Source organism: Pangasianodon hypophthalmus, chromosome 2 (assembly GCF_027358585.1).
Source record: "Pangasianodon hypophthalmus isolate fPanHyp1 chromosome 2, fPanHyp1.pri, whole genome shotgun sequence".
NCBI classification, from domain to species: Eukaryota; Metazoa; Chordata; class Actinopteri; order Siluriformes; family Pangasiidae; genus Pangasianodon; species Pangasianodon hypophthalmus.
In genome coordinates, this window is record NC_069711.1 from 6782687 (window position 1) to 6798368 (window position 15682).

At 36.5% G+C, this 15682-nt stretch overlaps 1 protein-coding gene across 1 annotated transcript in view; it reads right to left on the reverse strand.

Moving 5' to 3' along the window:
- Positions 1–15682, reverse strand: part of cntn4 (contactin 4) — a 158116-nt gene that overhangs the window by 33150 nt on the left and 109284 nt on the right. The window lies entirely within an intron of this gene.

Genomic DNA, 15682 nt, shown 5'->3' on the forward strand with positions numbered 1-15682 from the left:
GAGCTGACAACACTTAACTCTGTGTAAGGAACATACATGTCTTGCAGTTTAAAAAAAAAAATATATATATATATATATATATATATATATATATATATATATATATATATATATACTCACAGTCGTGTTAAAGAAATGAAGCAAATGGAAGCTTCAGTTATATTTTATTTACATACACGAGTTAATCAGCTAAAAAAGGATGTGTGTTGTTTTGAAATAAACAAGGCAAGGCAAATTTATTTATATAGTGCATTTCACACACACAAACTTTAAAAAATATGCAACAAATATACAAATGAAAAAATAAAAATAATATAAATCAATTAAAATATATAAATGTGAAATAAATAGAATACTAAGGAATTAAGTAGAATACAAAGTAATATAACAATATTTAAGAAAGCACAAAAAATGCAATACTGTCCCTGAGAGCTGAAATCACAAGCTTAACTGGCAGCTTGTTGGAATAGGAAAGTTTTCAGTCACATAATACATCATAGTAAAATATTGTACTGTGTGATGAAATAAATGTTCATGGTGATGGACTCTAATTCGGATGTTAATGTATATAAACGAGTGACTTTGACCGGGAAATCTGGAAGTGTAATGTTATGTAATATGCACTGCAGGCTTGCAACCAAATACAAATACATTATTCAGACCGAACAGCTAATGCATCCTAAATGAAGACTTTTTTTTAGAAAGATCACCAGATTCAGGGACAGTGATGCACATTTCTGATTTGCAGTATATACCATATCCGCACGAACCTAGCAATGCTCACAGAACTTAAAAAATATAGCAAGGTCATTAACATGATACTGATAAACCTGATGAACTACTCGGTTTTTGCCGAACTGCCTTACTGATCCCCAAAATAAACCCATATTTCAGCCATATTTCTGTACAAATCTGAAATATGCTTTCATATACTGAGCCACTGCTCCATATAGCTCACACAGACTGCATGCTTTGCCCAGGACAGCATACAGTATTTCTGCTGGACTCTCTACAAAAATAATAATTTAATTAATTTTAAAAATATCATAAAACTTGTACGTTCACTGAACATGTTTTTCTTCATTCTCTAACCCATGATGTTCTCAGAAACTCATACAATCATTATAATGAAATGCTGCTTTAAGGCTCCATCCCATTTTGACTCACAGCAGCACTGTAAGTGCATCCGAGTTTTACAGTTGATTCTGATAGCGTGTGGAATGTAACAAACCCGAAAACTAACGTATATCTAATCAAAATTTATTAGATGGCTATTGTTGTCAACTGTAACCTAAATAACAATTTCTTTATTAGGGAACAACATGGTTGTTTTGAAACAGTCAGCTTGCTTACTCAGTCACGTAAGACTGAGGGGGTCTGGTTCAGGAGCTGAATATAGTTATGTTCTACAAATTGCTATTTGTTCTTATAAATTGTGAATAGAAATGATGTCTTTTTCCAGCAGTCTTGTTTTTCAGTCTTACTCTTCTAGTAGAAGCCCTGGGCGGTACAGACCACGCCCACTTCCGGTTTAAATACGGGTACGAAAACAGATAGGAATATTCTGAGCACTAATTTTGCCATTTCAGTAAATCCCTACTACACAGGCATTATGTTACCTTTTAGTGTTTATCAGTATCATCTCTAACTTTGACAGACCTCTGTAAAAATATTACCAATACTCTGTAAGTTTAGAGCTTGTGTCTTGTGTCTAATAAACTCTGAACCTGGATCCTTATAACAAAACTCAATAACACTGTGGCACAGTGAAAGATAAAAGACGTAGCTGTCTCGATGTATAGAGTGTTCCTCCAATCCAATGAGACTTTGCTAGAATACTTACCATTTGTCACACACAGGCACACAAGTGCAAAATGGGTTTAAGACCTTTCTCTCAGGGAACAGTGCATAGTATTTAAAAACTTCGAAATTATTTTAATGACGATTTTAATGATCTCATGTAATGTGAGAAATGGTGCTGAATGATACAGGGTTCATCAGCTCTAACAGTAATAACTTGTCTTTAATACCTATAGAAGAAGTACAACTGCCAATCAAAACTATTTATTCAATCTGTATTAATGTACTGATGATCATTTTAATATGCTCCAGTTTAAAGGTTTGAAAAATAAAGCATCACACAATTTACATTACATTTTTTAGACTTTACTGGCTGCATTACAATGCATATACTGACATCTGTCCTAAAGCCCATGACATAATTGGAAATCAGTTTGTCTATTATTGTTTATTTTCCAAGTTTTATGTTTATCTATATTTAAATAGTAGTTTAGATACCAATACTTAGAATCATGTAGAGTCATGTGTGAATGGGGGCTGATAGCAAAATTAGTCTGAATCAATACAGTTTGTGATTTAAGGACATCAGTATATCATGTGGTCAAAATTGGATCCTGCACAAAGACAAAGAAAAAAGTCTGTACTTTGAATTTGTAAACAAGGTGTAACACTTTCTCAAAAGGCTTGACTCAAAAACATGAAATAATTTACTCATATTCAGTAACCACTTTATCCTGGTTAGGGATCACGGTGGATCCAGAGCCTAACCTGGGAGCACTGGGTAGGAGAATTCACTCTGAATGGGACACCAGTCCACCTCCGTGCACCGTGCACACACACATTCACACACTCATTAACACCTAGGGGCTATTTACCATAGCCAGTATGCCTAGCTGCATGTTTTGGACAGTGGGAGGAAACTGGAGAACCCAGATGAAACCCACACACAAAAGGAGAACGCAGGAAACTCCACACAGACAGTAACCTGAGCTCAGGATTGAATTGGGTACCCTGGAGCTGTGAGGCAGCAATGCTACCCACTGTGCCACCCTGCCACCCTACTCAAAAACATCATAACATATTATGAAACAACTGTACTGTACGAAGTGTTCATGATTATTCTCTTGGAATAGTATTCTTAGATCCTGACCTACATGTACTAGCATGAGGATATATTTTTGATGGAGGCTACAAAGCACTCCTGTAAGTCACCCTGAATAAGGGCATCTGCCAAATGCTGTAAATGTAAACATAAATGTAATTATTCAGGATGCTGAAGCTCTTTTCCCTCTTATATAGTGTCACCTCTGGAGACAAACAAAAAAAAGGAAGCACCAGCATTGTCTTATCTAGATCATGCAATGACCCGGTTTTCGTTCCGCTCTCCTTCTTTCACAGCTGCTACAGTAAAGCTATGAAATGTGTGTTTGTTCTCTCTTTTCTTCATAGAGCCACTGTCTTTCTGAAAAATAGCTAAATTGAACCTTTATGCACTGTTTGCTACTTTGCAATGTATGTATTAGTGATCCAGTTGCAATTACACAACAATTACACAATTCATGTTTTCACCTTATATAACAGCACTGTTGAATACCCAGTTCTGATTGGTCCAAAGCTGTTGATTTATTTTCTATAGCAGTACAGTAATGCAGGCTGTAATTCAAATCACAGGTTTATATGAACGTGTTCGTTATAATACGCTTCTAATCATTTCTGTAGTAACAGCACATTCACAGGGACTTGTACGGCGGACACTCTGCATAATCTAATTGCAATTATAAATGGAAAAGTGTTTTCTAAAAACGACATATACTGGTTGATAGGGTGAAAGTTTCTGCAAGGAGAAGTCTCAAGGGCTCAACGCTTTGTTACAGTCAGTAAGTTTTCCACCATGGGAAAGTCATCAGGTCAGAGGAATTTGCACTTTCCTTTATTTTTGGCTTATTAAATTCAAGAGCAAAAAAAAAAGAGAGAGATTAGTAATGGAATGACTGTTTATAACTGCCGTAACATAAATGGTAAAAAATGAATTTGTTTCGCGGACAATGTTAAATGTAATTATAAACACTTCAAGGTATGACATAAAAAATGTAATAAATTAGAAGTTGTAATTAATGACAAATGTGCTATAATAAGAATGAAACACATTGGGACATGCTGTTATTTACGCAGTATCACACTTGCAATTGTGCAGTTATACTGAATATTGGCATGGCTGTGACTATCTATGGAATCACAGCTGTGCTGACATTCAGTATAACTGCACGATCACGTGTGCCATAGTGCTTTTAATACCAATATTAATATTAATATCAAGTAAGTGACATTTCAGACACAATATGGCCAAATGTTCTGATTAATTTTAATCCGCTAGTGGAAACAGATCCCGAAGAAGCCACGTTTTATAGCATGTTGGCTAGCTGGCTAGCTAGCTCACACTGATTTGTACATTCCCATTAAAGGTGCTTCCGGGAACATTGGCCTCCCTTCTTCTTTCCTTCAAATGATGAGCTTTCATATTTCAAGCCAAAAGTTATAATCCTGAAAAGTAGCTTTGGCCATGTCCACTGATGATGTCACTAACACTACTGTAGCAACCGTTTTGAACTAGGAAGTGGAATTTTACGTGGCGATCACAGACGAGCGGAGTGATATATGCAGTAAAACGTCCTAGTGCAGTTATAGGAAATACAGGCGCTCTTGGAACACTGCTCAACCAATTAAATTAGTGGACCGGAACTAACTGCTGTATAATGGAAAAAAATCAACTTTTTTTTTTTTCTTCTATAACAGCATGCCCCATCATGTTTTACTCCTTACTTGATTACTTGCTTAAAATAGACTGAACATAATATATATATATATATATATATATATATATATATATATATGTATTATGTGTATTATAATATATAATTTACTTCATAGAATGTTTCATGATGGAATAATCAATTATTAAAAAGCAAAGTGTGTAAGTATTCTGCTCAAACATAGACATCTGGGGAAAGACATGCTATGGAGTCAGATTTTTCCATTCATCAGTATGAGGCCCGGAGAGCTCTACTGTCTCACAGAGGCACACACACATATCCTTGGCCAGGTCTATATTGAATTGGTGAATTATTAATGCATCTTCTTCCACACTAACACAATGACCCCAAGTACCACTCTTCCTACCATGTCTGCCATGTCTGGATTATGCTGGCTAACGGGCACATGTATAACATATATTAGTAGAGCCCTAAACATGGCGTGCAGCGTGACAAAAAAAAAGAAAAAAACCCAAATAGTGATTCTCTTCTTTTTTGGTGACCCAAAAATTAGTGTGGTGTCAGAAGAAACTTCCCTGCTGTGAGGTGAAAATTGCAGAAGCCAAAGGAGGCTATTCCTGTAATTGCCCATTCAGTTTCTTTGACTAAATTTTTAAAGGCTGAATTTTATCCCAAGCAAAAAATTTCCATTTACTTTCATTGATCCAAAACAACTTATAAGTGAGCAGGCTCCTGGTAGGAACTCTGGCACAGACCCTTAACTGCTCAGCTATTATGGCCCCCGATATGAAATGAGTAAATGGTAATTTGTATCTGATGGCTAGCTTCCTAAAATTAGATAGTGAGTGAAATAATAAAACTATCGTCAGCCCCATATCTTTGGAAAGGGGGTTTCCCTGAGGGGTTGTATCATTTACAAACTTTGGAAAGCTCTCATGCCTGCCTTTTTTTTGCCACTTAAATATTACCTATAAAAGCATATCCAATTCAAAACTGACATACATTAATATGATTTCTGCCTAAAACAGCAATTCGGAGCGTGCATGTGTATGCTAATTTGATCACACTGTCTGATATCTATGATGAGATCATTAGTAAACATGACAGCGGATGTCATCATTAGCAGAACTTGCACGCTACATTCATTATGCACCTGCTAGTCATCTTAAGATTGGGGTCTTTGCTGCTAAAAGTCTTCATTAGTGGGGCAAAAAAACACACCATGATGGAAATCAGGTTTAAAATCTGATCATGAAGGTAACTCAGGCATGATCAAGAGGGCAATATGTAGTGTACCTCAATTTTACAAAAATAATTAAGATTGTGCTCTGGTGTGTTAAATTTGTTGCCTCCACGCTGTAGCTAACTGCACATGGTCTCTGAATACCTCTTGCTATAAGCACCTGATCTTCTCGAGAATATGCACGGAAGTACACTAAATCCATTTATGATGGGCAAGGGTGTGAAGTACAAGAGTGCATGCTGTACAAATGCATATGGTATTTAAGATTGTGCACTCTCTTTTTTTTCTTTTTTAATTCTGTTTCTAATGTAATGCAGGTGTTGTTTCTAATTACAATAAAATGAAAGACCTTTAAAAATCTTTATTTATACAGCACTCTTCTGTGTCTAAAATATTCCATTTTTTGTGTGCCATAAGCAGGGTTGAATTAAACGCAGGTAGTGAGGAAGTCATATCTAAATTGCTCACATCGTTATTTGGAGCTCGGACGTAGCTACAAACTTACACACTACTCGGACAGTTGCGAGATAGTTACATGTGTTGGGGGGAAGTTTGTTGCATGCAATATTAGTTCAAGTGAGGACTACTAGTTTAGCTCCACTGTCTGATACATTGTAAACCACACTGTAAGATTGTAAACACATATTTGGCAATGTAATTACACTAAAAAGAGGTGTGGAATGGCATCAGAAGGCTATGTCGACGTCGCCTCATCTTTGTCCAATCTTAAACTGTCTAGTTTTGGTGAGTCTGTGACCGCTGTAGCCTCAGACTTCTGTTCTTGACTGAAAGGACTGGAACCCAATGTGGTCTTCTGCTGTAGTATCCGCAGTATCTGCTGTTTTATGCATTCTGAGATGCTTTTCTGCTCACCATAGGTGTAAAGAGTGGTTATTTGACTTGCTGTACATTTCCTCAACCTCTCTCATCAGCACAGCATTTCTGACTGCAGGACTGTCATTCACTGGATGTCTTTTGTTTTTCGCACCATTCTGCATAAATTCTAGAGACAGATGTGTGTGAAAATCCCAGGAGATCAGCAGGTGTACAGGTGTTACTATTAAAGTGGCTGGTAACTGTACATACAGTATGACTATGAATCAATAAATCATATGAATCATCCCTGCAGTGGTTACATTTTTTTTTTTGCACATACAAAACGTATGTTGAGAGCCAATTTTGATATGGCACATTAATTATTACAATACATTTAAGAACTCCACCTTAGCCTACTTAAATGGAAAAATGCAATCTGATTGGTTTTCAGGCTTAAAGAATATCCTTTTCTTTGAAGGTGGTGGTCTGGACACAAGTGAAACCCCTGGCCCAAGAGCTCATACGCATGAACTGCACGTGGGTAGTTAATAATCTGAATGGATCATCCAGAAATTCTGGATATTGAGACATTTTCCCATATAAATATTGACCAAACTTTTGAAGGACTGAATACAGTCCTAAATGATTAAAGATGAAAAATGAGATGAAGTTAAAGGGACTATGAATAATCAAAAAACAAGTATGGTTTTAAATTGGATTTAAAAAACAGCAACAACTTAGAAGATGAGTTGAAATAACAGCATTTTTCATAAATGAGTATCTATAATGATGTGGCTTATGCAAAGGTCTTCATGATAAATTTGATGATCCATAGTCTAATTACAATAAAAATATAAAAATATATGTGTTCTTTTAGGTGTTTACATACTACAATGCCATGGCTAGACTATGGTATGATGTGGTAGATAAGGACTGTAAATCAGTATTCTGATTAAATATACATTTTACACCCATTAAGATACATGTCTAGGCTATGATTGCCAATGATGGCTTCATGCATGAAATCTGCAACACATTCACTGTATTTTTATTATTTTTATTTGTATGATATCCTGCACTGTGATTGACAAGTGTATCCTGTTAGATTGATTGTGTAAATGATTAATAGCTCTGAATGTCTACTGTTGGTTTGAGCCCTGGATTTCAGCAGTAAAGACTGCATTTGTTGTTAAAAAGAATAAACCAACATGAAGACCAGAGAGCTGTCTATAGGAGACAGTAAGCCCTTTTGAAGCTAAGATAAAAGGAAAAATCAATCAGAGCCATTGCATAAGCATTGGGCATACAGCAATTTGGAATGTCCTGAAAAAGAAAGATACCACTAGTGTAGTAACAACCAGAAACAGGTCAGCTACGGAAAACAATATATATATATATATATATATATATATATATATATATATATATTTCAGAGTTTATAAGAAGGACTTTTCTATTCATCCAAGCTTTAAGGTCTTGGATGGTTTTTTGTTTTGAGTAGCTATGCTGCTGAATCGAGCAGAACTGATAAATATAATTACAAATGAAAAACCATTATTATGTTTGCAAATTACCAACGGGGCTTTAAGGAATCTCCATTGATGCTGCAGTGTTAAATAAGAATACAATAATACTCGGAGTTGGCTGAAACAAATGTTTCTACCATGTTTGTTCATACTATAAAGACACATGTTTATAACTATACTATGTCCCAAGTCTTTTAATAGTTGTTTTTCTTAAATAGTGGAATACTGTTCTAGTTAGACCTTCTTGTGGGCTCTGTCACAGGTTACACTGTATAGTCTGCTTAGGTCTAGAGGTTATCTACGACTGCTTTAGCTGCAAGTGATGTGAACACACAATTCCGACACAGGCAGGTCTTGGTGCCAAAGTTCATACTTATCTGAAATTCAAAACAGATCAGCTATCAGATACAGGTTAGCTCAAGGGGACTCCAAGTACCTTACTAACATTGATCATGAAATCATGATAAGATCAAGGCTAAGATTATATTTGTAAATTGGGGCTAAGACATTCTGAGTATCACTAAAATTGACACAAACGTCTTCCTTAAAAGTCACTTTCCTTCTCTATTTTTGACAAGATTTAATGAGATAAGAATTCAGAAAATTCAGTGGCAATTCAGTGGGCTGTCCACAAAGTCTATAACTTGGTGCAAGTATGAAAGAAATGCATCATAGCACTGAATGCAAGTAGCCCATTGTATCTCCATCATATTCAGGTGTTTTGTGTTCCACTCTTGATTGGTTTGTCGTTATATACCCTCTTGTGTCTCTGTTGCTGAAGTGTTGAATAAACTTATCTAGACTGTTACTCTTGTCTCATTCCTAGTCTAGGTTCTTGGTTTGCTTAAGTCTTTGTGTTCTGCCTCATTTTAAATTTTGACTTAAAATAATCTGCACATGGATCCACACCAACTTTTTAAGGAGTTTCTAAGTACATTGGTACTGCAGTTTTTCTGTAATGCCAAACCACATAATAAATTCTAGCAACACCTCTGCCTCATTCACATGCATCTGGGTTATTCTTATAAATGTGTCTAGGGGGAGTACATTAATTAAAAAAAAAACAAGAAAACACTAGTGACATGTGGTTTAAACCATATTTCCAGTAAACTGAGAAGGGTAAAGCCCCTAAAGATCTTATGTAAACTCTGTTGTAAGATAAGGCAGTTCTAAGGTGTATATATATGCCTTATCTTATATATATATATATATATATACACATTATATATATATATATATATATATATATATATATATATATATATATATATATGTATAAGACTTGATATACTAGATATAAATTTTGAAATTTTGGACTAGTGGTTAGGCCTCAGTGCTCTAAACGCTGTGGCCTGGGTTCGATTTCTGGCCAGGGAACCAACCCCAGCCACTAGGGTTGCACAAGACAGTGCACTCCCAATGCCAGACCCAAGTCCGGATAAAATTGGGGAGAGATGCATCAGGAAGGGCATCTGGTATAAAAACTGTACCAAATCAAATATACAGACCACTGATCCACTATGGTGACCCCTAACTGGAGAAGCCAGAAGAAGAAGAAGAACAACAACAACATTTAATATTCAAGATTCTGCACTATTTCTAAGTCCCTATTTAAATTTAAGCAAATTTGTGCTACTAACCATGTTAACTGCTTTGTACAAAAGGTCATATTTTCCACATGCCTAATCTCTTCTACTGAAGCATGTGTTCAGACGACACTCTGATGGATTTGATCTAAAATGGACCATGCCAGCTCAAGTGCACATTGTCATTAAAGCAATAAGGGGACATACCAAATATGAAGAAACTCTGAAATTCATGTATATATTTCAAATATTCTACTTTTCACTTTTGTTGTCCAGGTGTGCCCTGTTAGATTGACTGTTTAAACACTTAATAGTTTTGAATGTTTACTCTTGGGTTGAGCCATGGGTTTCGCCTGTGAAGGATGCATTTGTTGTTAAAAAGGATAAACCAACATGAAGACAAGAGAGCTATCTATGGGAGAAAAGCAAGCCATTTTGAATCTGAGGAAAGAGGAAAAATTGATCAGAGCCATCGCACACGCATGAAAAAAAAAAAACAACAGTCACCGACAACCTCCACAAGGCAAGGGTGAAGGTATCACTGTTCAAAGACTTTCAAAGCAGAAATATAGAGGCCATACCACAAAATGCAAACCACTCGTCAGCAGTAAGAATCGGAAGGCTAGATTGGAATTCGCAAATAAATACAGAGTGGAGTCACAACAGTTGTGGAACCAAGATTAACCTCTACCAAGTTATGGAAAGGGCAAAATGTGGAGAAAGAAAGGATCTGCTCATGAAACATACATGCTCATCAGTCAAGCATGGTGGAGGTAGTGTCATGGCTTAGGCTTGCATGGCTGCTTCTGGAATAGGCTCACTAACTACTAATATTTACTGATGATATAACATGACGGTAGCAGCAGAATGAATTCAGAAGTCTACAGAAACAGTCTGTGTCCCAATTTAAAGAGATATGCATCCACAATCTAATTGGGAAGAACTTCATCATGCAGCAAAACAATGACCCAAAACACACTGCCAACACAACACTGGACTTCATCAGGGGAAAACAGTGGAAGTTTTTAGACTGGCCAAGTTAATCACCAGACCTTAACCCAATTGAGCATGCATTTCACCTCCTGGAGAGGAGACTGAAGGGAGAAACCCCCCATAACAAACAACCACTGAAAGAAGCTGCAGTACAAGACTGGAAAAGCTTCACAAAAGTAGAATGCAACAGTTTGGCGATGTCAGTGGGCTGCTGGCTTGATGCAGTCATTGGAAACAAGGGATATGCAACCAATCATTAAGTGTTATTTACTTAATTTACTTTAATACGGGGGCCTTCAATCTTATCCGCAAAGGGCTGGTGTGGCTGCAGGCTTTCATTACTGCCAAATTGGAGGAACACTTGATAGTTGATGGGAGACTAATTAAACAAGTGGAATCAGGTGTGGCTCCTGTTTGGTTGTAATGAAAGCCCTTGGTGGATAAGATTGAAGACTCTTGCTTTAAGACTATCTCTCCTTATACTTTTGCTCACCCAGTATTGGTCTACCACCGTAGGTGCCATATGCTTTAAGACTATCTGTTCTTATACTTTTGCTCACCAAATACTGGGTGGTACGCCACCAAAGCTGCCATATTCTATGTTATTTAACACATATAGCTGTAAATATCAGGAAATGAAAGCTAAAATTCTGATGTATTATCTCATATGCATCTTTTGATCTCAAACCCAAATGTCTTCAGTGTATAGCAAAAACAAAAGAACTGGCCTTGCAGTTCCAATACTTTTGGAAGGGACTCGTTAAATAAAGGTTAACTAAATAAAAATAGATAATGAAAGTCATTCTTCTTCCAAACAGAAGTGAAAGAGATTAGTGCTGCTAAGAAGTACAGTGAGTGTCTCTCTCACAAGGCTTCCACCTGCAGGATAGTTTTCAGTAAATAATCCAACCAGCTATTGAAAATCACAGTTTGCTATGCTTTTGTGGGTCTGCTTTGCTTTTGCCTATCTATAACTTCAAGGTTAACCGCCCAATTATAGCCACATGGGATTATTTAGCTTTTTATAACCAAAAAAACCCAATTACTTGGTTGTAAAAAGAAGGATGGGAAAAACCTGTTTCCCTCTTGACGGTTCTCCAATAGCCAGGTAATTGATATTGATTTTTTTAGTCTTTATCAGCCTGTCTCAGTGCCTCTAACACCCCAACATTCATTACATAACATATCTGACAAGCACATAACAATATGTCAGAGTCTGTTTTTCAATAGACTTAATTGGCTAAAAGAATCCATCCATGCTTATTTGGGTGACTGTGGTAGTATTTTAGGTAACTTATCCTTCAAAGACATCCTCTGTGAATTAAATTCACCAGTATATATCAGACTTAAATACTTCATATCAACAAATATTGTTTAGGAATTCAATGACAACACTATTTGACAAAGCACAAGCGATTAAGTGCCTCTGCCTTATTTCTAAAATAATTTTTTTCAGGTTTTCTGCCAGTTTAGGTTACATTTTCTCAGTCAGAGATTGTTCACCTTACATTAGGGATGTAATCAAATATGAATATATTAGTCGGAATGAGCTCACAATGTGTTCTAAAGCAGAGTTTCCACTAGGAATTTTTGGTGCCGGTCACAGTGTCTGGGAACGACGCAGTTTACTGGACAAATGAGTATAATTCCGGTCGTATGTTAATTACTCCTGCTGTGAAAAAATGACACCATCAAGTACAATTTGAGTTTAATTAACATTTTTTGCATACAGTCAAAATTTTTATATAAAATAATCAACAGGCCTATGAACACAACAAAAGATGAAAAACGAAAAATATTACTTTACGGCACGGCTGCTAATAACATTTTATTTATCTTTTAATTAGGTTGAAATGTATTTAACGAAGCACCCAAATGTTACCTTGGAATGCGTATTTTCAAATGTATGACATTTCTGCTTCAGTGCAGCAAGATCATTAGTCTACAGGATCATATGTCTCTGTGACCTCAACATGCTCCTCACTGTCTCGATTAAGCTGATCAGAATTGCTTTGAGCAAGAAACTTTTAAGAGTTGACTGTTTTGCCATTGTTTGTACAACCATGCGATTGTACAGTGACTATTTGCCACAAGCGCTCAGTATCAGCTGCCTTGAGTTCTGCATGGAAGTGGAAATTTGCTCTTTGGAACTGGAGTAAAGTAGTATCTAACTTGTTAGAGAAAATTTTAATTTTGGACTTGAATAGAGTGTATATGACTGGGTGACGGGAATTTTTAATTCTGTAATTGAATAATGTATCTGGATTTTCTGTGCGTGTCAGCAGAAAGTGGTTTGTTAGAAAACAGTGAATCCACAGCAGTGGCTATATGAATTAGAGGCTAGCAGTAGGTAATGATACAACCACCAGTGGCAGTGCGCTTAAACAGCTACATTTAGTAACTTAGGGGCCGTTTACATGACCACGTTTTCAGCCAAAAACGGGAAACTTTTTATGCGTTTTGCGTGTTCGTTTACACGACAACAGCGTTTTGGGGACTGAAAACGCATATTTTTCAAAACGGGTTTCAAAGTTCAAGTTTTTGAAAACGCCGCCGTTATCGTCTCCATGTAAACACCCAATACGGGAATCTTTGAAAACGGTGACGTCATGCGCGTGCGTAGTACGTTTTAGGTATGTAGACATGCGCAGTACGTGTCTATTCTAAAGGCAAGCGCGAACAAACATACACAACAATGTCGGAGGACACGGTAGTGTTGTTGCTGCTCAAGAGTTTGCTAACGCTTCTTCAGCAAAGTGTGGATTTACTTATTATTTATTTACTTACACCAATATTACAACCAACTAACAAGGTGACAGCGCCAACTACTGGCCTGGCATACGTAATACAGCGTTTTTGGCCGTTATCACGGATATGTGTAAACGCGAATCGTTTTGAAAATGTTGTCGTGTATACATGAAACATTTTGAAAAGGCAAGAGAAAAACTTTTCCGTTTTTGACTACATCGTTGTCGTGTAAACGTAGCCTTAGTAACTGCCTTATCAGGATTGAGATGGTTTAAATTATGCTACTAGTTTGTTTATATTTTGGGAAATACAACCAACAAAATATGTTGAAAATATTGCTTAAAGGTACAAACAAAAATAATAACTGCATGAGTGGGATTACAAAACAGTCCTATCTCTAGTATTAGAGACCAATTAGGAACTCGTGTGATGTAGCTGAGGTTGAGGAACTGTCAGAGCCAGAATACACAGTCCATGTTGACTGTGCTGGCATTTCTACCTCTGGGTTTTATTTGAAAATATTTCCAGTGGCATAGGTGTATATTTAGTCAAAAAAAAAAAAAAAAAAAAAGCAGGTCACCACCGCTTCACGTTTAAATCCGAATACAAATACAGATACTTGAGCACTAAAAAGATATCGATACATAAAGTGCCATTTTGGCAAAGTCCTACTTCACATGCATCTAAAGAGCCTGAAGGTCTTTTGCTAGAAGTAATGATTAGAAATTATTGATGATAAATGCCTGGACATTCACAGTACAGCTGAGAATGTAATGATTTGTTACAAGTAAGAGTAGTTTCACTAGATTGGATGCCCTAAAAAAAAAAAAAGGTTCTTACAGGTATATAACCACTTGTTGGTGTACACTTGTATGCGTGTGTGTGTGTGTGTGTGTGTGTATGTATATGTGTGTGTGGGCAAAGCATTGCAGGACAAAATTAAAATGACATTTATGACATTTCATGCACTCTGTATCGACCCATGTCTCAAAGTTTTCTTTGGTATTATGGGTTTCCATGGTTATACAAAAATCATACTAAGTAGAGCAGTAATAAAAAAACTGAGGGCAATGAGCCAGACCTGGGAGTTCGAAATACTCATCTAGAATTACTCCTTTTTAAAAAACAAGTGTGCCTTCACCAAACACCTATTATGAAAGAAGAGGATTAGCTGTGTCAAAGAGAAAGATAAATCTGCTCCATAAATTCCATTGCACCAAATTTTTATTTTATTTTTCCCCCCTGCTCTTGGATGGAAGTGCATACTGACCTGACACTTTCCCAGAGCTAATTTCCTTAACACATTCTGTGCTGTTCAGTAATTCAGTGCACATATTTAGCATGTGAACTCCTGACTCAGACCACTCCACAATTCAATTCTTGACTTGATATAAAATCCAAAAGGTCTTCAGAGGAGAATAATGTGATGTGCTTCACCAAATTGGTTGTAGATATTTGTGCATGAAATACATGCCTTTAATAAAGGTCTGAAATGCTAAGGTAATTCATTATGCTTTCTCTTATACTTTCTTCATATTGAACAAAACAGCCCTGTTGCTAATAATGCAAAAAGGCAAAATAAATAAAAAAACAACTAAAAATAGATCATTATACAGATGATGTATTAAAATAGACAGTGGTAGTAGCTGAATTGAACAGTGCATGCAGTTCATTACAGGTGGCAATCTCTATTAAGCCTTCTCATTTAGCTTACGTCTTTTCCCAGTTGCAGAAAGCAGGGGAAAAGTGCTTGTAATTAAAAGAGAGAGAGAGAGAGAGAGAGAGAGAGAGAGAAAAGACTCTCATATCTCCCACTGATAATGATCTCTTCCTTTTCTCTCACTTCCTCTGTGTGGGAATTCTTCTAGGAATTAAAAACAACACATACGTGCTGCCTGAAATGTGCACAGGGACCAAGATGGATTACCGGTGCTGCGCTGGACGGTTCTTCCTTTGAAAAATGATATCAACCCCAGGCTCCCTTAAAATAAATCTAATCCCACTCCTTTCGCATGGTTACTAAGGTGCACATTTACCTAATCTGGGGAAACATTTTTACATCTCTTGTTCATTGGATTAACTTTTTAACCTGGTTATTTTTCTATTATTTTTGGAAGATTTACAAAGCTCCTGGTTAATACGCAGATTTTCATTTTCAGAAGTCATGTTTCCCTGTTGAACGTCCTAAAAACTGACCTA